Here is a 27,037-nt window from a genome sequence, read left to right on the forward strand (position 1 = left end):
GTTGGAATGGAAGAATCAAANGGCATGGAAGCATCAGATGTCCTTACTTAATTGGAAACCATTATTTGTTATTCTTTGTGATTTTGTCTGCTCTCCCCCACTGGATTTCAAGTTCCTTGAGAGCTGTGGCTCTGTCTTCTTCATCTCTGCTTCCCCACGTCAGATGCAGTGCATTTCACTTAAGGATGCGCAGGAAGTACTGAATCAAATGTAATTGACTCAAATAGATTCAGTCTCTTAGACACCAGCCTCAGGCAAGCAATCTCCCTCCCCCTCTGAGTTACAGAGAAAGTCACTATTCTCAAGCTCATAGTATAAAGAACATCACAGACTCTGACGCTGGATGCCTTTGTTTCTCTCACGGCCACCGTTCAATTCAAAGTCCGTCTGTCCCTTTACAGGTGCCAAGCAGCTAGGAAAATGAGCCCCGCATGAGTCACTTTCATACTGAGCAGCATTTTATTACAGAAAGATAATAGGGTTTTTCTCAGCCTGACCCCAGCAGTAGTGCCATAGATGGTTGTTACCTCAGAGTCAGGAAGGAAAACAGAAGCTTTCAATAGTATGTGTCAATCAAAGGGAGCTGCTGATCCCCCGTTTTTTGTTAGGGGCCAAAATTCTTTTGAGACGCAAAACTGTAATTGCCAGCAGCTCATAAGAAAATAAACATAACAATAAAAGCCTCTCAAATCCCCAAGAAAACAAAACAAACCCCCCCCAAACTCCCCACCAAACCCAAACCCAACCAGAAACAATCCCCCCCCAATCCAAAAACAAAAACAAAACAGCACAACCACACATCAAACAAAAATCAACCAAACCAAACCGATAAAAACAAATAGAATGCGGAGAAATCTAGGAAGGTCTACAGAAGATTAGAAGTCTTTTGGAAGTACAATGTCTGGAATTGGATTTCTGTTCTTTTGGTCCAACAATAGGGAGTATAAACATGACCTGAGAGGGATTCAAAATCATTTCTCCTATGAATTCCATCATTAGAGATCTTCATGGATTAAGCTCCTATTAAAAAGAAAAAGAAAAAAAATAAAGGCCAAAGTATCAGCCATTCACATTTCAGTCTGAACTAGCCACTTGTTGACAGCTAAGAGTTGCAAACTCAACGGTTTACAGGGTCCAGGCATGACATGTCAACAAGTGAGCCAGGAAAACATAAGCATGGTGGGGATATGATGAGTTGGAGAATGCATGTCCCGTTCACAGGGAGCAGCTGCCTCTCAGCTCCAGGCAGTCATTACCGTGAGAAATTACAGGCTCAGTGTTACCACAGTTTCCTGGAACAGAAGTTGGAAATCTAAATTTTTACATGAAATCTTCCAAAAAAAATTCAGCTGGTTTATCTGCTTGTCCCTAACCTTTGCTCATCACGGTTTCCTTTGATAATCTGATTGAAGCTATGGAGCCTGGGAAATTTGGTTTGTACACAATTTCATAGAGGGCCTCCTTCAATTTCACGATGTGTCTGTACATCAGAACCAGTGCCTGCTCTGCCATTTATACTTTCCAAGAGAGGATCTGATTGGTGGATTTGCTATCATGAACCGTGCAGCACTTCTTTTATCTATCTATCCATCCATCCATCCATCCATCAGAGAGAAATGGAGAGCACAGTGGGGAAAGGGGCAGAAGGAGAGAGAGAGAATCCCAAACAGGCTCCATGTGGGGCTAGTCCACCAAGGCTGGGATCATGACCCTAGTGGAAACCAAGAGTTGGATGCTCAACCCACTGAGCCCCCCTGGGCCCCAGATGTGCAGCGCTTCTGTTGGATAGAGTTTCATTCATGGTCTCCTTCTCATGAGGTGATTGATTGCCTTTGGTTTGAGTGCTGATTCTGGGCCCAGTCAGGCTGCAGGGCTGGATGTTCAGAACAAAGGACCTCAGGGGTTACTTTTCTCAGACGTAGATGTGGGCACCCAGATCCTCTGAATTTCATGAATTGTTCTCCAGGATGCCTCTTCGCTGACATGCCCCCCCATCCCCGCATTCTCCTTTCCATTTGGAAAACCACTTCCTTCCCTCCCTTTCATCTTCTTAATTTTTTTAAACGTTTATTTTTGAGAGAGAGAGAGAGAGAGAGAGAGAGAGAGTGAGCGAGCCAGGGAAGGAGAGAGAGAGAGAGAGAGACAGAATCTGAAACAGGCTCCAGGCTCTGAGCTGTCAGCACAGAGCCCGACGCGGGGCTCGAACTCACAAACTGAGAGATCATGACCTGAGACGAAGTCGGATGCTTAACTGACTGAGCCACCCAGGATCCCCTCATTTTCTTATATTAAAAGAATCTGGTAAAGTAGTTACTTTCAGCTTGTACAGTCTCATTAAAAAAATTAGTCTTTCAAAGCAATGCAAGTACACATGTAAAAGTCAGATTATAACATTTATGTCAAAATATTAATTTTCTGTTCCTCTCCTGGTCCATCCTGAGAGACACTGTTTTCAACTCCCTTAGCTGTTTCTTAGGGCATTTCCCCATCTTCATATTTCTATTCTTGATTTTGGCGTATATTTCTAGTTATTTCATTCACTCTCTCACTCATTAATCAATCAATCAATCAATTAAACACGTGTACAGAAAGCACCTACTATGGGCGAGGGCCTTTTACTGCTATGAATAGAGGGATGAGCAGAACCACATTCAGTCCCTCCTTTATGGAATTCTTCACCAGCAGAGGGGCTGATCTGTGACTAATCAAAGAATCACACAATTATATGTAAAGTGGCAGCAAGTGAACTCAGGGAAGGCACGTCGCACCATGAGAGATGATAAAGGGAAATTTGACCTGGTCAAGGAAATCAGTGAAGGCTTCCCTGAAGAAAGTTGACTAAACCGAGATCTAAAAAGTGAGCAGATGTAAAAGCCCTAGGAGATAGGGAAGGGGCCAAAGGAAAAGCATTTCAGGAAGAGGGAACAGTATATGCAAAATCCACGGAGAGAGGGGCTATGGTGGATATCAGAAGCCATTTCCCTGCCCACCTGGGACTGCAGTCTCTAAATGAACCTTCATAGTAGAGACTTGGAAGACAGGCATTATGGTTAAGACATGAGTCATGGGTTCAAATCTTGTCACCCCAACGCATTAGCTGTTTGCTCTCAAACAAAACACCTACATTCTGAGTCTCAGTTTTCTTACCTAGAAAAAAAAATCCTATTCCTAAAAGATAGAGGGTTTTGTGACGAGCCTTTAAATGACATAATTCGCATAAAGTTTTGCTCAGCGCCTGTCATATGATAAGTGGTCAGAAAATGCTCATTGATGTGATCACTATGTCATTTTTTTTCCTCTCTAAATATCAGCAGATGGGGCAAATCTAAGCCGAATCCTGAGGCTGTGAGAGCTAGCAGAGTCTGGAGGGCAAACAAAGCTTTGGTTTGAGCTGGTGACCCTGTCTGATGTTTTCAGATCACGGCAGAGAGAGCGCACGGATTTTGAAAGTCACCCTGAGCTTGGTGTTTTCCTGGTCTGCAGCCATTAGTCCTGATTATAGGACGCGCTTCAGAGCTGTGTGGAGTCTCTCACTCCCTGTCAGGACTGCCTGGGCAGGAGGCAGAGAATGGAGGCTTTGGGGGCAGGCATGCGTGGGACGCATCCCAAGGCTCTGGCACGTCCAAGGCTCAGAATCCTGAGAGTCTAGCCTTCAGCCAGGGTTGTGCTGGTCATTGTCTTTCTGTGTTATCTGGGATTCTAACAACTCACTTTAGTTTGACCTTGCTCCTGGCCTTGGTGGACACCCTGAGCCCAGGCAACAGGTTGTTTATGGTTTGTTACAACGATGGTAATGGTGATGACAGTGATGATGGTGATGATGGTGATGGTGATGGTGATGATGATGATGATGATGATGATGATGATGATGTGGGCCTTAAAGCTGTAGGAAGACTAGCATTTCTCCCTCACTCCCTCTTTCTCCCTCCCTCTGCTCTTCCCTCCCTCTCTCCCTCTCTGTGCCTTACTTTATCTCTGCTAGTTTGTTTTCCTGTCTGTCTCTGCCTCGGTCTTCCTCTCAATCTCCTCCGTCATCATCATCATCATCATCACTATTATTATTATTATCTCTTTGTCTCTCTATATGACTCTTTGCTGTTTGGGTCTCAGTCTTTTGTCTCTGTTTCTCTCTGTGCATCTCTCTGTTTTTTTCCAGACCTTTCTCTTTATCTATTGGTCTCTTTCTATCTCCTCTCCCAACCCCACACATCTCTCCCATCTCCCAAGCCCTTCTTTTTAAAATTTTTTAAATTAAAATTTTTTTTTTATATTTGAGACAGAGACAGAGAGATAGCAGGGGAGGGGCAGAGAGATGGAGGCAGAATCTGAAGCAGGCTGCAGGCTCTGAGCTGTCAGCACAGAGCCCGATGTGGGGCTGGAATTCACGAACTACGNTTATGTTTTGTATAAGAGGCCAGCGGGGGAAGTTAGCTGCTGTGGATTTTGATATAGTTTAGTCAAGACAGCCTTTTTATTAGCAAATTTGTGTGGATTGGTTCACAAGATGTAAGATGTGACTAAAATATTAAATTGCTACACTGTCAAAGCACTGATGGATTGGGAAGGTAAATTAGAGAAGCACGCTCTCTCACAGGAACTCCTGCTGACATTTAAAATTAATTTTTCTTAATTCTCTGTCCACCGTATTACACACTGGTTTTGAGGAGGAACATTGAAATCCAAGTTCCTGGTGAGCACCCTAATAGAGAACAGTAGTAATTAAATTAGAAGTGCAAAATTCCTTCTTTGGTTCCTTCCTGCAAGTTTTCGTTCCTTGGGGACCTAAGCAAGAGGAAATGTTCTGCAGAGTCTTAACAGAATTAAGATTATCAGCTTTTATGGAGATGAGCAGATCCACAGATAAAGGGTTTGGGGAAAAAAAAAAAACCCAAGTAGACAAAGCTTGGGATGAGTTTTAAGATTTTTCCTCCATCCCTCCTTCCTTCCTCCTTCCTGCTTCTCTTCCTCCCTTTCTTTCCTTTTTTTTTTTTTTTTCCTTTCTGTGTAGTATTCCTCCCATTTATATGATGCCTGGGTCGGTAGCATCCTGTGCTTGAAACTGAACTGTCATTCAAGACACCTGAGTCTAACCCCAGCCTTGTTGCTCGCCAGCCGTGTGACCTTGGGAAAGTTACTCAGCGTCTCTGGGCTTCCGTGGCCTCTTGTGTGGAACAAGAAGCTTTTGGAGGAGATGACCACTAGTATTTTTTGCAGCTCTAAAATTCTTTGAAACACAAGAATTTGTATTTGAGAGCTTGAACAGAGAACTGGGGCCCAGCTGCACAGGGGCCTCCCTTCGTGTGGGCATATTGCATGGATCTGGATGGCAGTTACATTTTGTTCAAACTAAAGAGGGTTTTTAATAATGAATTCATTTTAGGGGCACCTGGGTGGCTCCATCGGTCAAACATCAGTGCAGGTCATGACCTCATGGTTCTCTGGGCTCTGTGCTGACAGCTCAGAGCCTGGAGCCTACTTTGATTCTCCCCATCCCTCCTCTGCTTGCCCTCTCTCTCAAAAATAAAGAAATAAAACATTAAAAAATTAATTAATGAATTTTATTTAATTCCCACGTTAAACAAAATGTAAGATTGCACAAAAAAAATCCAATTTTCAACTTCTCTTAGACATGTAAAAATAAGCCCCAGTAACAATATGCAGGTGGTGTTGAGGGGCAATTGCCCCCTTCGCTGGGCATAGTCTCCTGGTTTGCCCCCATCCCCCGAGACCACCGCCTCTGATTTAGTGGTCGCTAAATCTGTGTTTGAGACTTTGGGGAGGGGGTGGTTATTGTGTATGAGCGGAAGCCTGGTGCCAGTTAGGCACAGGCTGCGATGTGCTGAACTTTTCAGCCTCCGAGCGGGACCCGGTAAATACACTCTGGGCATCATGCCGCGTCAGGCTGTCTTTACAGGTGCCGTGGGGATCTCGCGGCTGAATTTCTATGCTCCACATTGTTTTGGGGGGCTTGTGCTTGGAAATGAAATCATTGTCTGGATGCTGCCAGGATGCAGGGATGGATAACTCGGCAAGGCTCCTGACCTGGTCTTGAGAATTCTGGTCTATGATAGACCATCATTTATTTCTTTTTCTCTGTGTGTGTGCCGGCTGCATTCTGAAGTCTTAATTCTGGAGCCTCGGCCAGGCCATCTGCAGCCAGAGCCTTCCTGGCACGTTCTGCAGTTGTAATTATGTCCTTATTTGTGTGTGTCTCCACGGTGGCAGGGATAGTAATGCTCATCAAATATTCCATATGCTCTGCCGCCCTCCCAGCCCCCTTGCAGTGAAGTGGGGCCACATGATCAGTGCTGGCCAATGAGCTCTGAGCACCGGGGTGTGCATCACCTCCTGGGCTAAGCATCGGAAAGGATGTGAGCTCTCTATGCGTCTCTCTATGCTGTGTGGAACGTGAAGGCCTCATGATCAAAATGTGAGACCAGAGTATCATTTCAGCCTGGATTTCTGAATTGGACCCACGGCAGATTATGTGTGACAGAAGAGTAGACTTTTGTTGTGGTAAGCCACTGAGATTTTGGTGTGGTTGTTACTGCAGCATAACCTAGCTTAAGCTGACTGATACATCCTCGTAGAATTGATGAGAAGGGATTACACACCCATGCCTACAAAAACTTTTGGCAGATAGCCAGGGTTCAATAACTATCATAGAATGGATAAACAAATATCATTTGTGTTTTTAGACTATACATATAGCCAACTCTTCTTTTCTCCTGGGATGGCAGTTAGATTAGAAGGAGACCCTCCTGGGGCAATCTGGGGTAAAATCTTAAGAATCCATTGACATGGGACATTTCTCCATTTATGTGAATATTCTTTAACTTCTTTCTGCAATGTCTATAGTTCTCAGAGCAGAAATCTTACTTATCTTTTGTTAAATTTGTTACCAGGTTTAAAATATTTTTTGATTCTATGGGAAATGGGAAATGATAGGCATCCCAATGTTATTGTATTAAATTTTTTTTAATGTTTGTTTATTTTTGAGTGAGAGACAGAACAGGAGCAGGGGAGGAACAGAGAGAGAGGGAGACACAGAACCTGAAGCAGGCTCCAGGCTCCGAGCTGTCAGCACCGAGCTGGACGCAGGGCTAGAACTCACAACCTACGAGAATCATACTGCGTTTTAAATTTCCTTTTTTTATCCTTCAGTGCTAGTGTGGCATATGTATAGCAGGATGCCATTTGTGTTACCCTCCCCCTACCCAAACCTCTTCTGTGACTTAGTCTGTCTGTGTAAATTCATAGGAAAAAGGCTGGAACTGTACACACCAAACTGGCCACAAAGGTAACTTCTATGGAGCAAAGAGAAGAGAGGGACTTGGATTCTCAGGGAAAGGTGGTGTTCAAGAGGGACGTTAGACTTATCTGTCATGTTTCAATTCTTATACAGAAGGGATTTTTTAAAACGGGTTCCTTGCGTAATTAAAAATCTGTTAAAAGAAAAGAAGAAACCAGTGATCCCCTCGCCCCAGCCCGGTTGCGAGCCTGTGTGATGGAGGAACTGGAGCCCAGGGACCCCCTCCCACGCATGTCAGGAAGGCACCTGGATTGCGACTGTCGCTAAATGCACAAAAGTCTGATCCACTGGGTTGTCCTCAGCAGAGAGACGGAGTTGACTGAGAACCTGGAGAAGCAAGTCCAAGGAGGCCAGACTGGGGTGCCAGGGTGGCTCAGTCGGTTAAGTGTCCGACTTCGGCTCAGGTCATGATCTCGCGGTTCGTGGGTTCGAGCCCCGCGTTGGGCTCTGTGCTGACAGCTAGCTCAGAGCCTGGAGCCTGCTTCTGATTCTGTCTCCCTCTCTCTCTGACCCTCCCCTGCTCACGCTGCCTGTCTCTTTCTCAGAAATAAATAAAAAAACCAAACCAAAACAAAACAAAAAACCAAGGAGGCCAGACTGATCAGTGTGTGCGTCTAGAACTGTTCAGAAAAGCGAGTTTGTAGACCCACAGGGAGAACCTGCCTGTGCAGCAGATAAATTCTCAGCATGGAGGGGCTCATCATGACTGCCCCGCGGACTCTGTGGTTGCAGGACAGCCTATTGCATCTGTGTTCGGCTGGGCCCCCCCAGAGACCGGGGTTTGGGTACAAGGATGTCGTCTGGCAGATGATTCCACAAAGTCCTAGTCGGGGAGATAAGTGAGCCGGAGAAGGGCAGTCGGCTGTGGTGTTTTGCTGAGGGCCGGCGAGGCTCGGTCCTGCTCAGGGCCCTGGGAGGGTGTGAAGAACGTACGTCCAAGTTGCGCATGGTGCCCACAGCTGTGTGGATGAGGGAGCACTGCTTCTTCAACTCACGTCAGTCATCAGCCGAAGCTTCTCGCGGGGTCGTGGGAGCATTGCCTCGCTGACACTTCGGATTTGCTCTACACAATGCATTGACCTGCTTTGGCGACCGGAGAAAGTCTTGGCAAAGAATCACAGGTGTTTATAGAAGTTACCCCTGCGGTGAGCAAGGGACGGCGAAAGAGATACTTAACAGTGTACAGAATGGCTTCCTGTACACATCTGTACCCCAAGAAACGTGCTTGGTGGCAGAGATGAGTTTTGTTCCCCAAGCACTTCTGCTTCTCATCAGCGCTCAATAAATTGGTAATCTGATTTAATCATTGCTCTCTTGTGAGTTAGGCTGGTGGGATCAAGAGAGATGGCCCCTTTTTGCAGGTACTTGGCAACACTGGATTTTTTTTTTTTTTTAATTTCTAGGAGAGAGAGAGACAGCGTGAGCAGGGGAGGGTCAGAGAGAGAGGGAGACACAGACTCTGAAACAGGCTCCAGGCTCTGAGCTGGCAGTCAGCACAGAGCCCGATGCGGGGCTCGAACCCACGAACCGCGAGATCATGACCTAAGCGAAAGTCAGACGCTCAACTGACTAAGCCACCCAGGTGCCCCGGCAACACTGGATTTTTTAAGACCAAGTTTGGAAGCCGGGAAGTGAAAGCTGCGGCAGGCAGGAGCCATGAGTATGTGAAGTGGGCAGGCGGAGGGGGATCCTGCTTAGGAAGTGCTTACATGGTGCCGTGCATGTAATAAAAGCTCAATAAAAGTAATGTACAGAGCAGCAGCCAGCAGCAACTATTTCGAGGGACAGGTTTAGGGAGAAAGTGGAACTGAGTGTAATGTAGGGAAAAGATGCCAGAACATTTAGGAACCTCACCAGGAGAAGTTTATAAAAGAAGTCTCCATGCCTAACGCTGGCCTCGTGTATGGACCTGGTGATTAGGACGACAGTCATTTTCTATTAACTGCAGTGATGGCGGTTACTTAGAGGTGGGGTTAATTGGTAATATGGGTGTGTAACATCGTCCCCTCAGATATGTTAGGTGCCAGTTATTAACCTTTTTGTTCCGGGGGCAGCCATTCATTATTTGTCTTCTTGGCCTTCTGCTGTCAGTTCTTTTCTCATCACCTGCCACGTTGGCTGTGACACATTAGCGGGGCTGATGTGGAGAAATACAAAAGTGAGTCATAGGGTCCATTTAGCAAGACATAGAGGACTTTCTGTTTATGCGGCCCGGATGAGAGCTGCTTTATCCAGGGGTCCGGAAGACCGTGAGGTCCGCTGCTGAGCGTCTCTGAGCCTCACAGGAGCCTATGGGAATGTGTGTACCCTAAAAAGAAGCGTGGCCTCTGAAATATGAAAAGAAAACCATACAATTAAAAAATTATTTTTTATTATTTTTAAAAAGATTTTTTTAAATGCTTTTTATTTATTTTTGAGAGAAAGACAGAGTGCAAGCGGGGAAGGGTCAGAAAGAGACACCGAGAGAGAGAGAGAGAGAGAGAGAGAGAGAGAACGAGAGAGAGAGAGAGGCAGAATCTGAAGCAAGCTCCAGGCTCTGAGCTGTCGGTAAGGAGCCCAATGCAGGGCTTCAACCTGTGAATGGTGAGATCACAGCCAAAGTCAGATACTTAACTAACTGAGCTACCCAGGTGCCCTCAATTAAAAAAAAATTAAATTTTATTTATTTTTTCCCCAGATTTACTGAGGTATGATTGACAAGTGAAAATTGTATATATTTAGGTTATACAACATGATTTTTGTTGTGTACAATGTGATGCTTTAATGTGTATACATTTGACATGATTACCACAATCAAGTTAATTAACACATCTATGGCCTCATATAGTTACCATTTGTGTGTGTGTATGTGTGTGTGTGAGTGTGTAGAGAACAGTTAAGATCTACTCTCTTACCAGATTTCAAGTATACAATACAGTATTATTAACTATAATCACCATGCTGCTCGTTACATCTTTAGAACTCAATTGATTTTTCTAACTGACGCTTTATATCCTTTGACCAATGTCTTCTCATTTCCCCCACTCCTGAGTCCCTGACAATCACTTTTTCTACTCTCTGGTTCTGTGACTTAATATAATTGAGATTGAGACATGTTTCATTTCAGGAAGCATGTACACATGATGTATGTCAGCTGGCCAATGGCAACTCAACCAATGGTTCTCTATATATTTTACATGGTATGGTTTTTTTCTTTTGTTTTTGTTAAAAAAATTTTTTTAATGGTTATGGTTTATTTATTTCTGAGAGAGAGAGAGAGTGACAGTGTGACAGTGTGAGCAGGGGAGGGTCAGAGAGAGAGGGAGACACAGAATCCAAAACAGCCTCCAGGGTCTGAGCTGTCAGCACAGAGCCCGACTCAGGGCACAAACCCACGAACCATGAAATCATGACCTGAGCTGAAGTCAGATGCTCAACCGACTGAGCCACCCAGGTGCCCCCACATGGTATGTTTTAATATTTTTATATTTGAGGGGCACTTGGGTGGCTCAGTCAGTTAGGCGTTCGACTTCTGCTCACCTTGTGATCTCGCGGTTTGTGAGTTCAAGTCCCACATTGGGCTTTGTGCTGACAGCCTAGAGTCTGGAGCCTGCTTCAGATTCTGTGTCTCCCACTCTCTCTGCCCCTCCCCTGCTCACACTCTGTCCCTCTCTCTCAAAAATAAACATTAAAAATATTTTTATATTTGGGGTGAGGGCATCTGTGCAGGATTTAAAGCTTGCTGATCAGAATTTGATTTGTAGGAATTTGATTTACAAATGAATGGGTTATTTAGAGCTCGGGATATCATGGCCTTTTGCAACCTGCTCCTCTGATTTTTTTGGATGCTCTTTAGAATTTCATGTTTTAACTGCAAAAGTGAATTTATTCTTGTTGGAGTAGCATAATAAATACAATCAGGCATAAAGAAAACTGTTAGTGATGCCTTACCCCCCTTCCTCCTCCTGATATCTTTAAAGAGAATTAAAAAAAAAACACATTTATTTATTTTGGAGACAGAGTGAGCAGGCAAGGGGCAGAGAGAGGGAGAATCCAAAGCAGACTCCAGGCTCTGAGCGCTGAGCCTGACATGGGGCTCAAACCCATGAATCGTGAGATCATAACCTGAGCCAAAGTCAGATGTTTACCTGGCTGGGCCACTTAGGCGCCCCTGTTTTAAAATTTTAAATACAGTGTTTCCAAACTTTCCTAGGGTTTGGGGAGATTTGGCATTTACCTGCCCTGCTCCTGTCCCCTGCAGAGTGGTCGGCAATCAGACACACCGTGTTTGCCTCTAAAAGGGAAAACTTGTTCCCTCTACTCACACTTCTGACACCAAATGTGTGGGTTTTCCCTTACATCGAGCAATTCTCCAACTCTCTGGACACCAATTGGGGGTCCACCAATTCAATTCTGACACTAGTTAGCACAGACCCCACAGGTAAAGGGCTCAGTCCCACAAGACTGCCCCTTCCTTCAATCCAGATACCAATGGCAAGTTCCAGGTTGTGACCTGTGCTTCTGATCCCCTGACTATAAATTGGGGGTTCCCACAATAACATCTTTGGGTTAGGGGCACCTGGGTGGCTCATTCGGTTAAGTGTCCAATTTTGGCTCAGGTCACGTTCTCGCGGTTTGTGGGTTCGAGCCCTGTGTTGGGCTGTGTGCTAACAGCTCAGAGCCTGGATCCTGTTCAGATTCCGTGTCTCCTTTTCTCTGACCCTTCCCTGCTCATGCTCTGCCTCTCTTTGTCTCTCAAAAATAAATAAACATTAAAAAATTTGAAAAAAATGTAACCTCTTTGGGCTTGATAATTTGCTACAATGGTTCACAGAACTCAGGGAAACTCAAGGAAATGCTTTACTTATGTTTACTGGTGTATTATAAAGGATATTATAAAAGATGTGGGTGCACAGCCAGGTCAAGAGGTAAATACGGTGAGATTGGGGTGTGTTCACCGACCCGTAAGCTCACTGAACCCTGCTGTTTAGGGGTTTTATGGAGATTCTGTTTCATAGGCATGATTGATGGAATCATTGGCCTTTGCAATTAACTCCGTCTTTAGCATCCTCCCCTCCCTGGAGATTGGAATGAGGTCAGGACCGAAAATTCCAAACCTCTAGTCATGCATTGGCCTGTCTGGTGAGCAGCCTCTCTCTGGAAGCTGTGTAACCCTGCCCCAGTCATCTCATTAGCATACAAAAAGACACTCATCACTGTAAGGATTTCAGGGGTCTTGGAAGCTCCTGGAACAGGAGACTGAGACCAAATATTCCAAAAGATGCTGCTAGATGGGACGCCTGGTGGCTCCGTTGGTTAAGTATCTGACTTTGGCTCAGGTCATAATCTTACGGTTTGTTCATGTAGTTCCTGAGTTCAAAACCTGCATCAGGCTCTGTGCTGATGGCTCAGAGCCTGGAGCCTGCTTCAGATTTTGTGTCTCCCTCTCATGCTGCCCCTCCCTCTCCCTCCCTCTCTCTCAAAAAGAAATAAACATAAAAAATTAAAAGAAAAACAAAACCAAAAGATCCTCCTAGAATCCCATCACTCAGGGAATCACAAGAGTTTTAGGAGCTCATTGTCACGAACTATTTCTTATTATGTCACAGCCACCAAGTATCCCAGTGACTCTAGATAAGTGGCTTGAACCCCCTCAGCATCAGCCTCTGGTGTGCAATATGGGTTGACAACAGTCCCTGCCTCTTTGCTGTGAGGACTGAGTGAGTTACTGTGCATGGAGGATTCAGCCCTATATGTCGTGCCTGGTGTAGGGCCCGAGGCCCCAAGATAGGCTCTTTTGCTATAAACGTTATTTTGAATTAAAAGCAATCAAAACCCACCAGATTCAGGGAAATCTCTTTACCTTTTGCTCAACCGCCCTCTAGCACCAAGGAGAGAGCTACTGACCATTCTCTTTACCTAAGAAACATATTTGCATAACAGGGCAGCATTTGTTTTCCAAATATCTCCTTTCACCTTCCTTACACGGACTCTTCTCCCCTTTGTGTCTTCATATTCCTACCTCTCTCCTTAGCTCATAGAAACATCATGAAGCCTCACTGTCTTTGGAGTTTCCTTGTCTGTGTGGATTCCTCGTATGCACACTGTTAACTTTGATTTTCTTCTCTTAATCTGTCTCATGTCTATTTGAGTCTTAGTTTAGCTAGAAGGACCTTGAAGTGCAGAGAAAATTCTTTCTCCCCAACACTGGTATGGGATATGTATTCAAATAAGTGCACGGTTTCCTCACCCTGAAGCCTCAGTCTGGTGAGACAAGATTGCAAAATGGATATTCTGAATCATCGTAGTGCAAATTTTCCAGTGTTCGTGGATCGAAGGCACTCCCTGGGGGTATAATTAGAATCAGATTTTGGGAAAGGTTGATTCACTCAGTCATCTATTTTTTTTTCCTCTTAATTTAAAGACAGACTATATTGCAAGTCACTGTCCTCTGGTGAGCTGAATAATTAATACCAGCTCTGATAACGCTGCCTGGCTTCAAAATGGGTCATTATTACTAATAACAACAACTACCATTTACTGAGAGCTCCCTCTGTGCCCGACTCTGGCTGGAGTCCTTTTCTAGTTTAGGATCGAGAGTTAAGTGTTCTCAGGGACTCTGAATTTCACTCCTGCCTCCTTGGAGCAGTATGTCTTCAGGCAAGTCACTTCCCTTTTCTCTGGGGCTTGGTTTCCTCATCTGTAAAATGGGACAAGATTAGTTGCTCCTTCAACAGGTTTGCATTGAAGATTCAATGCACAATAAATGCGAAGTCTAAGCCTGAAGCCGGGCAGGCTATAAGCACTTGATAAATGTTAATTTTATTATCATCATGTTCCTTAATCCTTATTGCAACCTTGTGAGGTAGATATGCAAAATAGACGGCTCGTTTCACATGGCAAACCTCCAAAAACAGGCACTTTCAATATTTCATTCCATTTCCCTTTATAATATTTTTCTTTTTAATGTTTTGTTCTCTTTTTTTATTTTTGAGAGAGAGAGTGTGTGTGTGTGAGCAGGTAAGGGGCAGAGAGAGAGACACACACACAGAATCCAAAGCAAGCTCCAGGCTCTGAGCGTCAGCACAGAGCCCAACGCGGGGCTCGAACCCACAAACTGTGAGATCATGACCTGAGCTGAAGTCAGAAGCTTAACTGACTGAGCCACCCAGGTGCCCCTTTATAATATCTTTCACAGTGTATTTGGAAATGGGGATATAAATTAGCCCCTTCTCAACAGGAATGTGGATAGATACATTAGATTCATGCCACTGAAAATTAACGAGCTGGGTGGGACTCTGTGAATCAACAGGGATGAGTCCTCCAAAAAACATGATGTCAAGGGCAATAAAAGAAAGTTGCACATCTGACTTCGGCTCAGGTCATGATCTCATAGTTCATGAGTTTGAACCCTGTGTCAGGCTCTATGCTGACAGCTCATAGCCTGGAGCCTGCTTCAGATTCTGCATGTCTCTCTCTAACCCTCCCCTGCTTGTGCTCTCTCTGTCTCGCTCTCAATAATAAATAATAAACATTAAATTTTTTTAATTAAAAAAAGAAAGTTGCACAAAATGCACATGGAATATTATTTAAAGTTTAAAGATATGCAAAGTGATTATATGAGGTTAGGGATACACATTACACACATAGATAGTAGAAATACAGAGCATGCCTGGGATGGCCAAAACCAAGTTCAGAGCAGAGGTTCTCTCTGTGGAGACGGTGGCGGGTATGGTTGCCGAGGGGCACACGAGAGCCTTCAGATATACTGGGGAAGTTTATTTCTTCATCTGCTGCTGGGGGCATTTATTACTTGTTATGCCTTTCAAAATATCCCCCAAGTACGTCATAATAATTTAAAAATTGCACCCCAGCCATGGGGAGAGATCCTGGGGGGAGCTCCCTCCGTATTTGTGTGATCCCCTCCCCTGTCCCAAGCCAGGTTCTTTTTTTTTTTTTTAATGTTTTATTTATTTCTGAGAGAGAGAGAGAGTGTGTGTGCAGGGGAGGGTCAGAGAGAGAGGGAGACACAGAATCTGAAGCACGCTCCAGCCTCTGAGCTTAGAGTCAGCACAGAGCCCGATGTGGGGCTTGAATTCACGAACCCTGAGATGATGACCTGAGCCGAAGTTGGACGCTTAATCGACTGAACCACCCAGGTGCCCCTTAAGCCAGGTTCTTTAACCTTCCTGAACCCACACTTTCTCTATAACCACATCCATTTCTCCCTAGCGCCTTGCTAAGAAAGACCCCAGCCCACCTGGCCCAAAATACGGCTTCTGGACAGCCAGGCTCTCAGTTTGCATGTTAAGGGAGCTCTGCTTTCTCCAGCAGTGTTTTGTCTTTTTTAATTTTTAATTTTTTATGATGCGTATTCTTTATCTTTTGAGAGAGAGCAAGAGAGGGAGCGAGCACCCTGGCACCTTACCTCTCTAAACACATATGCCCGTGTAGAAGCCACTTTCCCCCACACCAGGATCCCGGTTTGCTGTGTGACTTGGAGAGGTAGGTTGGCTTCTTGGAGACTTGCCCTTGTAAAATCAGAGGCTTTGCTTGCATAATTCCTGAGGTTCCTTTCAGCTCTAACAATCCCCCACCCTCAGACTGCCTTTACAGCGCACCCGCTCTTATTATTTAAAAACTCTATGCATCATATCCCACTTGCCTTTGCTTGCTGTAATAATTTTAGATAACTGTTGCACCGAATTAACAGAAGTCAGAGGAATTGGCCAGATTTTTTTTTTTTAATGCAGGGGTTTAGCAATATACGGATGTACATAATTACCCCCTCTTTTCCCATTGCAGTCTAACAGGGCATAGTAAAAAGCAACCAGTGATTTCTTTCCTCTCCCATTGGCTCAAAGAACTGGCTAATGCAGTTTGATGTTGAAGACACACCAAATGGCATAAACAAAGAGAAGCACTCCTTTGCAAAAAGTGCTTTTTATGGGGTGCCTGGGTGGCTCAGTTGGCTAAGCGTCTGACTTTGGCTCAGGTCATGATCTCACGGTTTGTGAGTTTGAGCCCTGTGTCTGGCCCTTGTGCTGACAGCTCAGAGCCTGGAGCCTGCTTCCGATTCTGTGTCTCCCTCTCTCTCTGCCCCTCCCCTGCTCATGCTCTGTCTCTCTCTCTCTCTCTCAAAAATAAATAAAACATTTTAAAAAGTGCTTTTTAATCACCTACCTGAAGTTGAGTATCTGAGGGGTTGAAGGCAAGCCTGGTACCCCCCTCCCTCCCCCCACTCTGCCCCCAGAAATGCACTTCCTGTCCTCAAAGGGCTCCCTGACAGTGGCGCTTGGTGAAACTCACAAACACTGGTGAATGGAATTGTTCATAGCCTCTCTCTGCAATTGCACCTGCCTCCCCAAATGGCCTAGCTGTGATTCTGGTCTGCTCTCTTGTCTGTTAAATGCACTGTTCTTTGCTCAGCACGCTGTTCATTTTATGGCTAACCAGAAAGGCAGTTTGCTTTGAGCTCACTTTCCGGCCACAAAATAGGGGGGCTTCCTATTGCCTCTCTCTCATTAAACACAGACTCTTCAGCCCCAAATCTGATCTCAACTTCCTTCCCAAATTGGGTGACTTGTTCCACCTGCATGTGCCCTATGACCTTAAACTTTGCCTATATGCCCTGATTCAATCTGTTCCCTCCATTTTCTGTGCCGCTCCTTCCCTTTTTTTTTTTTTTAATGATCAGCATCAAACTTGTTAAAAAGAATTCAACCCAGTATATTTGAAGAGCTAATTGCCCTTATTAAATTAATATTAAGTGACTAATAATTGTTTAATTATTAAATGGACAGCATCGCACCCAGCATGTAGAAGGGACCTCCAAAGGGCTGCAGGGAGGGAAGGGATGTTAGACGGAGGACAAGCATGTAATAAACAAAAAAAAGGATTATTTCAGGGGAGGTCACCTTCATTTGGGGACAAAAAGGTCTCAGTAGGTGGATTACTTCATTTTCCTTTGGGGGATGGAGAGGTCCTGTGTGACAGATCACCTGATTGGTGCCGACCAGAAAATTCCTGAAATTTCTGGGGAAGGTTGAAAGTACAATTACGTTAGGTATTTAAGCTCCAGTTTGGTGAGCTGGTCTAAGTGACACCATTTTAGTAAAAGGCGAAAGATTTATACGATCTGAAGAGAAACCAGAGTATTAAGTGACACCATTTTAGGCCTGTAGTTTTCTTTTTTAACAAAGTCAAACTCAAACTTCTGGGGCCCTGAGAAAAGGGGTTTCATTTTCAAGAAAAAAATTTTTAATGTTTATTTTTGAGAGAGAGAAAGAGTCTAGAGAGAAAGCATTGAGTGGGGAATGGGCAGAGAGAGAGAGGGACACAGAATCCAAAGCAGGACCCAGGATCCGAGCTGTCAGCACAGAGCCAAACATGCAGGGCTTGAACTCACAAACCACGAGATCATGACCTGACCCAAAGCCTGCCGCTTAACCAGCTGAGCCACCCAGGTGCCCCTCTTTTCCAAGAAGACTTTCAATTCCTTCTCTCTCCTGTTACATTTAATTCTGGGAACTCAGTGAATTACTGTTACATTTAATTTTGGGAACAGAGTATCTAGTCCAGAGGTCAAGAGCACAAGCTTTGTAATCAGATCTGGGATTGATCTGATCACACTTTACTGTGTGATCTCGACAAAGCCACCGACCCTCTCTGATCTTCATATTTAACATCTATCTGTTTCATTTTCTTGCTGCGCGAAGTAAATGAAATGATGCATATGAAACAGCGGTTGTTATCAGCAGTGGAAGTCCAAAGTAACATTTTTTATATTTGTTTATTTGTGCTTCTTTGTTGCACATACCATGATCTTGCCGGTCTCCTCCACCCAGCCAGAGCGCAAGTTCCTTCACGCTCTTTATATCACTGTGTGCTAGGCTGCATCACCCACTTGAATTCTGTCTCCTTTCTTGTAGCCACGCCCTTGGTTGTGTGACCTTGCAGGGCCTTGTTTCGGTCACTGTTTGTCATCTTCAGCCAGAGAGATTTAAACCAAAAGTTACAAGTTTGTCCTCAAAGTTACAATACTAAATAAGCATAAAAGAAAGTAAAAGGAAATCTCAAGCAAGGTTTTATAAGTTTGTAGCATTTATAACTTTATTCTAAGTTGTTAAAACTCAAAGTTTCACTGAAACTTTTGGGTCACCCCGTATTTCCTCACCCCTGGGCGTCGGGTTCAGCCATATGTCCTGCTTTGACACAGAGCGCAGGGGAGGTCATGGTACCACCGGTCCGCAGGGGTGCAAGCTGGCACCGCCGAGCCTACCTCTAATCAGCAGAGCCGGGTGTGCATGAGAAGTAAGTGGTTGTTGGCTGGGACCCGGGGTGGCTTGTTACGTAGCAACGGTTAATGAATACACAGTGTTAACCAGTGTCCCGCCCGTGGTAGTTTCTTAGTAAATATTTATTGCATTAAATTAGCACATTCATGTATTGGGCTTTGGGAAACACTTTTGCTCTCGGGGTTAATGATTTGTTTCATTAATTAAGGACTTCTGCCTTCAAATGAGATGTTGATTCATTAGGATATTTGGGGAAACTGGCATCCGAGCTACTACAACTGGCACAGCTGATTCACCTAACTGAGTCCTGAGCGTACTTTAAAGTTTTCCAGTAGCCAGGGCGCCTGGGTGGCTCAGCTGGTGAAGCATCTGGCTTCAGCTCAGGTCATGATCTCACGGTTTGTGAGTTTGAGTCCCGCATCGGGCTCTGTGCTGACAGCTCAGAGCCTGGAGCCTGCTTCAGATTCTGTGCCTCCCTCTCTCTCTCTTCCCCTCCCTCACTTGCGCTCTGTGTCTCTTAAAAATAAATAAATGTTAAAAAGATTAAAAAAACTTTTTCCAGTAGCCAAATTGAATCTCAGTTTTGCAATTAAAATGAAATAAAATGGAACATTCACGTCTTCAGTCATTTAGTCTTCAGACATTTCAAGTGCCCCCTGTAGATATCATACTGGACATTGCGGGTCTGTGGGTGGTTCATCTCCCCCAGCCCTTCAAAGACGGTTTCTTCTCCAGGGGCGCCATTATGCACTTGATCTATGAAATTCAAGGGGTGTCCTTGATCCCACCTCTCCCTGTCTTAGCATCCCACTGGTTGCTGGGTCCTGTCGGATCGGCCTCATCTGGGGCTCGCTAACCCATTGTTCTCTCTCATGTGCAGGGTCACTTGTCTAGATGGGGCTCCTCACCCGTCTCTCATGACCACACCAGCCTCATCACCGGAGTCCCCACCTCCCGTCTTCTTTACCCCACCCACTGCCAGTCTCTTCTCTACCCGCAGACAGCTCCGTCTTTCTAACATGCACATCTGGTTGTCCAACCTTCCTTCTCCTGCAGCTTGAATCTTTTTCTTGGCTCCCTACGATCCTGCGATAAATTCCAAGTCCCTCAATGGGATTTACGAGGCCCTGCTGACCACCCTTACCCTCACATTCTCCGATCCAGTCAAGTTGTAATGTTGTCTCCGCGGTTTCCCCTGTGACCTCTGGGCCTTTGCACATGCCATTCTATCTAGAATGCCATTTCTTCTCTCCTTCCACCCTCTGCCTATCCTTCAGTTTACCGCCTCTGAGAAGCCACCCCAGATTCCCTCAAGTCTTCAGTAAGTGCTCCGCATTGGTGCTTTCACATCTCTGGTACTTCGCCTTCCCTGCCATCTTTCTGGCATTGGTGACAGAGCTCTGTGTGAGGACAGACCAGATTGCTTTCTGCACTGTTTGTATCCTCAGTGCGTAGAATAGGAGCCTGGTGATATATCTTGAATAAATTACAGACCATGCCCCCGAAACCAACCTGTCATTTGCATCCTGTTGTTCGCAAGTATCCTCGTGATGGGAGGCAGATTCAACCTGACTTTCTGGAAAATTAATGCCCAGGACAAGTCTGAGACATAATGGGCCAATGGTCCTGGTGTCTGTGGTGACAGAATGGCTAACAGACTTCCCAAAGCATCCCTCGATCCACTGGTGTAATTGTCACACTTCTGTACGCTTGTTTGAAACTGACCAGTGGCTTCTCATTGCATTTAGAATAAAAACTCAGGCTGTCTCTATAGCCTGTAGAGTATGAATGATCTGACCCCACCCACCTTTCCGTCTCATTTCCCCTCTTCATTTCTTCATCATCACCCTCCCCTGGCTCATTTGGCTCCAGCCACACTATACCAATCTTCTTTGTTTCTACCTCAGGACCTTTGCACTTGCTGCTCCTTCTGGCTGGCCTCTCTCATCCTTCTGGTTTCAGTTCGAACAGCTCTTCCTTTGAGAAGCTTCCCCTGGTCTGTCTCAAATAGCTCCTCATCCAGTTTCTCCACATTGCTTTTTTTTTTTTTTTTTTTTTTTTTTTTTTGGTCTTTGTAACACTTAGAGTTGTCTGAGATTGTCTTATGATCTATATATATACTTACTTTCTGATACTTTGTTTACAGTTTGTCTCTCCCCAGTTGAATGTCAATTACTTGAGGATAAGGATTTTATCATCTCATTCATTGCCGTTTTCACACTGCCTAGAACAGTGCCTTGAACATAGTAGGTGCTTAATAAATACCGGTTCAATGCACGCTTAAGAGAATCAACCGTCTCAGGAAGCAGGAATATCCCCCAGGACCAGTTTAGGCAGATCCCAAGGATTCTTTCTTTCTTACCTTTTAGTTTATCGGTTTTCTTTATTAGTTGTAATTATGCGTTTTCACTTTAATATGATAGAGCCGGTTCACAGTCCCATCGTTTTAGGAGTTTAGATGAATAAATGCATCATCTAACCGCTACGGTCAGATGCAGTCAGCTGAACATTCTTTTTATTACTCTTCCAAGACAGGTAAGAATTCTGCTCTAGGAAAGTCATTTCTGCCACCCTTCTAGGGCTGTTTTAGCCCCGACGACATCCTTACTCATCCCGTCCGGAGCATCTGGGAGAGAAATCCCTGTCATTATTTCTTACTTAATGTTTAATTCCAGCAAGTAGAAACACTCTTATATAACTGGCATTGTTCTGCCCGGGAAGGAGACAAAAAGGAAAAATAATTAGAGTCCCCTCAATGAAATTAGCAGCCTGCAGTAGGGTAACTGTCCCTCCTATTCCTTAATTTAAATGGATGTGCAGATGGCTAGTGGCTGCAGCATTTGTCAAATATAGGCACCTCCACCGGAATCTTAGCTGCCGCTACCACGTTTCCCCTGCTCTGCAGTGTGGCGTCCTCGGAACTATAATGAAACCCAGGCTATAAAGGCTCCAGTGAAGAAATAAAGTGGAAACAAAACAACTTCTTGCCCACCCACGCTCTGCTTTAAATAAGGAGCAATGTCTGCTGAATAATTCAGCCCCGCCTGTCAAAATATTTTTTTTGGGGGGGGGGGCATTCATTTGGAAATACCCCAGGGGCTGTTTAATTACAGCCTTTAGTGCCTCTTCAAGGCAGAAACGGGTCGGTGTGCTTCCTGTTTTATCGTCCACATCACCTAACGGGCTTCTTNCTTGTTCTCTGGTGTCCTCTCAGGAAGTTGTTGACACTTCACATTTGTCCTGTTAAACTTCTCCCCAGGGACTAGGGCTCTCTTTTCTGTCCTTGGGGTTCCCTGAGGAGGGTCTGGGCCCAGAGCATGTCCTAGGGGGAATCTGGTCCTGGGACAGAGTTTTACTTTTTAATTTCTTTCTTTTTAAAAATCTTTATTTATTTATTTAGTGTGAGAGAGAAAGTGCAAGCAGGGGAGGGGCAGAGGGTGAGGGGGAGAGAATCCCAAGCAGGCTCCACATTGTCAGCACAGAGCCCAACGTGGGGCTCGATCCCACGAATCGATGAGATTCTGATCTGAGCCAATTAAGAATTGGACGCTTAACCAACTGAGCCACCCAGGCGCCCCTACTTTTTAATTTCTAAGATCTTTAGGGTGAAATCCAAGGAGAGCTTTCAGGTCATAAAACAAGACTATCAAGGAGAGCTGGCTGGTGACAGAATTCTACCTTTTCAAGAATAATTTCTAACTATTGAGCATCAACTCTGCGTTGCATCTGTGAAGCCCTTTCTCTCCATAACTTCATCAGACCTGCACAGCAGCCCTGTGAGGTGGGTCTAATTGTGCCCACTTTGCAGATGGAGAAACTGAGACTCAGAGAGGGCAGAGTGCATGCTCAAGGGCTCAGAGCTGGTAGAGGTCAATGTGGAGACTGAAGCCCAGCACCGTCTGACTCCAAAGCCCATGGTCTTCCTTATTCTGCTAAATGGGTGCTCCAGACTGATGCATGAGGGGGCTAACCTGGGAATTCGACCTCCATGCTGAGTTGTAAATACTTAGGGCCTGGCCATATGAGAATCCCCAAAGCATGCAGGTCAGAGAGCACAGGTATTCCCCAATCAGGGAACGGGGGCTTGGGGATGCTCTCGCTGGCCTGGTCGGTCACAGAATGGACACCGTGGTCAGCCCTGGGGGGTTCGAATCCTGGCTCTGCCACACCATATTCAGTCCCCACATATGTCCGTGTCCTGATCCCTGGAACTCATGAGTGTTACCCAATGTGGTACCCAGCAAGGGACTGTGCAGATATGATTAAGTTAGGGATCCCACCAGGAAGACTCTGTTGGATTAGCCCGTGGGTCCGCTGCAGTCACAAAGGTCCTTGTAAGAGGGAGACAGGGGGAGGCTCAGACTGAAAAAGAGAGTGACAGCTGTGTCCATCTTTTTCTGCCGGCGAGGTCCTGGTTCATAGACCCCCATCTTCTTGCTGTGTCCTCCCATGGTGGAAGCCGCGAAGGACTCTCCGGGGTCTCTTTTATAAGGACATTAATGCCACTCATGAGATTACCTTACAAAGGCCCCACCTCCAAATACCATCCCACTGGGGATCATGTTTCCACACATGGACTTTGCGGGGCGTGGCGAGGGGAGGGCACAAAATTCTAGTCTATGGTGACAGTGGGAGCAGAGACCGGACAGGAAGAGAAAGGCAGGCAACCGCAAGAAGCCAGAACAGGCAAGGAAAAGCCTTCTCCCCTCAGTGCCTCTAGAAGGAACCAGGCGTCCCGACACCGTGACGTTAGCCCTGGGACGCTGATTCTGGACTTCTGACCTCCAGAACTGTAAGAGAATACAGGTGTGTTGTTGCAAACCCCTACATTTACAGTAATTTGTTACAGCAGCCGTAGGAACCGAATACACCAGATGTGTGTCTTTGGGCTCACGAATGAGCTTCCCTGAGCTTCAATTCATTATCTGTGAAATGGGGGTGACGGTAGTGCCCACATCACCGCCCAGTGGGGAAGATGCAAGGAGTCGATGTGTGAAAGGTCCTTCACAGTTGGCACATAGTATGTGCTGATGAAATACCAGCTATAACTACCACTGGCACTGATAATTATTAGTATTAGTGCCAACAGGAAAATAAGCACGACAGGTAAAGCGTCCCCAAATAAAAGCCAACCCTGGGAACAACTTCTCATTGAGCTAATTCGTGTCCTCTCTATTGGGGGTTCTTACACTGTTTGATTTGCAAGGACTTATTCTGCGATGGGGAATCATGGACGGGTTTCAGAGGATCTGAGCATTGCCTGCCGTGCCGTCTTGCGTACGATCTGGCACACAGTAGGTGCTGCCCAAACAGCTAAGCCCTAATTAAGGACAGAAAACGGTGTGCTTCAGCACTTTCGGCCGGTGTTGTTTTTCTCAGGAGCTTTGTGGAGAGTCTGGCAGACCCTGGTGTCCCTGGGGACCTGCCTTATGGAGACGGGCTGGCCCCCTGCCCCCAACCATCTGGCACAGCCTGGCACCACCTCCCCAGGGCCCCCAGCGCTCACTCCCCAGACCCCGCGCCAGCCCTTTCCCTCAGCCCGGCCCCAGCTCGCGCTCTGGTCACGGGAGACCAGTTGCCATGGTAACCGTTTTGGGAGCATTGGACCACCTGGAGCCAGAGAGAGCACAGGAGGGGAGGGTGTCCATGCCAGCCAGTCCTTCTCAGGGGCCCGCNTGACTTCTTTCCATACCTGCTCCCTGCCTTTGTCATGTCCCACATCCCCCAACTCCCTCCGAGGATCCCAGGGGCCTCTGGAGAACCGTAACTTATTCACTGTTGCCAACTGAAGGCTCTGGAATTTCCAGCTGACCCCTCCGTGCACCTGCCTACTGGTGCTGCGACCTTGAGTAAGTTACTTAACCTTTCTGGGCCTCAGTTTTATCATCTGTAGATGGGGTTTTTGTAAACATGAAAGAGAATCTGTGATACCTTTAGCATGATGCCTGGAAGCTAGTAAGCACTTAATAGAGTTGACTCTGTATTATCTGTTGGTTGAGATGGGGAAACTGAGGCCTGGTGCTGTCCCCAGGGCCCTCTTGGTCATCAACCTTATTCTCCTTCCCTCTGGGAGCAACTTCTTTGGGTTTCTTCCTCCCCCACCCCCACCCCCCATCAGAACTTACCTGTCTAGTATCACTGGCCATCAGGGCTCTTCTAGACTGGTGGTTTTTCTCTGATACATGCATCTATTCTCAAATGTCGAAGGCTGAATTGGAGACATTTTAAAAGGCTTTTTCATCTTAGAGGAGGATTCTCAGCGATGGTGATGCCTTAATTCCAAGACAAACGTTTGGGAGGATAAAGGTTTCTGGGCACCAGGCTGTGGGAGGATTAAAAAAAAAAAAAATAGATGTTGGCCCTGAAGCTCAGAGAAGTTAACCAATTTGTTCAAGGCCACACAGCCACTTCACACAGGGGTGAAGCTGGGATTTGAACCCGGCCCTGCTTTTCTGTTGATCTCATGTAACGTTCTCTTTTCCCTTCCCACTTGATCTTTTAATTCTTCACCCAGGGTGATGCATAGGGGACATCGCCAGTCAGATGCTATCCAGTAGCTAAAATTCAAGAAGTTGGTGGAGACAAATACGGCTTTGATCCCTCTCAGCTCAGCCAGGAGAACGGACCTTATCAAAAACATTCCGTCTTCCTGGCAGGAGGGGGTGTGTGGTGTGGAGGTGGGGGGGGGGAGGTGCTTTGAGAGGCATTTGTAATGCAGATCTGACTCTGGGCAAGGACCCAGCTCCCCACCATCACCTCTGGCTGTGCCATTTCCTAAAAATACAAGAAGACATTTTCCCCCTCGGGAGCCCTGACGTCTGAAGCCAAGTGGAGGTGCCCCTGCAGCCGGACCTTCTCCCCCTCCCTGTTGGAAGCACATTTCTGCCCCCCCGCCCCCGCCCGTCCCTTGCTTTCCTTAGGGAGCTGGAGGTGTCGGAAAGAGAAGAGAAAGGGGGCGAAGAACAGCACCCGAGACTCTGGTGTCTGGGTTTGGGAATGCGTGCTCTCCCCTGCATGTAATTAAGCCTCGAAAATCCACGCCCGCCAGGGAGGTGTTGATGGCAGTGTAATTAATCTCAGACACCTGCAGGGGGTGTGCCCCGCATCCCAAATGGCCACTCTTGTCATTTCGCCATCTCTCTAGGGGGACGAGCTTGGGCAAAGGCTCTTGGGATCCAGTGGGCAGAGCTGAGCTGAGCTCAGTCATTCACTCACTCGGTGCCCATTCATTCATTCCCCAGAGAGCGTCACTGAGTTCCTTTGACGGGCTCAGTATCAGGGAGACAAAACGAACAACCTCTGCTCTCCAGGGCAACCAGAACAGTCAATTTGCTTCAAGTGGCAACCTCTGAAACAGCAGAAGAAGCCATTTAATGGCAATATCTGCCTCTGAGGCTTCCTGGAGGAGGTGGCGTTTGGGTTGCCCTTTTTGCCTTTTCAGAAGGACAGAATAGTTCCTGTTCATTGTGACAAGTTCAAACAAGACAGAAGTATGTAAAAGAAACAAATGAGGGGCGCCTGGGTGGCTCAGTCGGTTAGGCGGCCGACTTCAGCTCAGGTCATGATCTCGCGGTTCGTGGGTTTGAGCCTGCGTCGGTCTTTGTGCTGACAGCTCAGAGCCTGGAGCCTGCTTCAGATTCTGTGCCTTCCCCTCTCTCTGCCCCTCCCCTGTTCATGCTCTGTCTCTCTCAAAAATAAATAAAGATTAAGAAATTTATTTAAAAAAATAAAAGAAACAAATGGAAGTCCTTATGTCCCTCACTGCCAGTCCTACCTCCAAAGGTAACCACTAGTATGGGTGCAGGCTTTCTCCTTCCCGAGGTTTTTCTTTTCTTTTTCTTTTTTGTTTTAGTGTTTTATTTTTATTTTTGAGAGAGAGATAGAGACAGCATGAGCAGGGGAGGGTCAGAGAGAGAAGGAGATACAGAATCCGAAGCAGGCTCCAGGCTCTGAGCTGTCAGCACAGAGCCCGACGCAGGGCTCGAACCCACGAACCGTGAGATCATGACCTGAGCTGAAGTCGGACGCTCAACCGACTGAGCCACCCAGGCGCCCCTCCCGAGTTTTTTTTCAATGCTTGCCTCTATGTGTATCCCCGTTGTCAGCTTCCAGATCTTGGGGGTGATTTGTGGTCTTCCCAAGACCAGACGTACAACCTAGCACATCTTTGGGTTATTATAGAAGAAATCTATCTTAGTGACCTAACTGGGACCTACTTAGAGGAGGCAGAGTAATGGATTACATTGCAAGGGGTCGGGGAGCACATGAAACCTTTTCCTTATACCCTTTGAGGTTCGCAGCTGGGGCTCTGGCACAGGAGACAGAGTAACAGGAGAAAGACAAACAGCAGTTGATTAATATGTGCCACGAGTGTAACACATGGCCACGCCCAGTTAGAGCTGGGGCTGATAGACCATCTTCGGCTCAGGGAAAAGGGGCTTGGTTTGGG

Source organism: Crocuta crocuta, unplaced genomic scaffold (genome assembly GCF_008692635.1).
Source record: "Crocuta crocuta isolate KB4526 unplaced genomic scaffold, BGI_CrCroc_1.0 scaffold29, whole genome shotgun sequence".
In the NCBI taxonomy this organism is placed as follows: domain Eukaryota; kingdom Metazoa; phylum Chordata; class Mammalia; order Carnivora; family Hyaenidae; genus Crocuta; species Crocuta crocuta.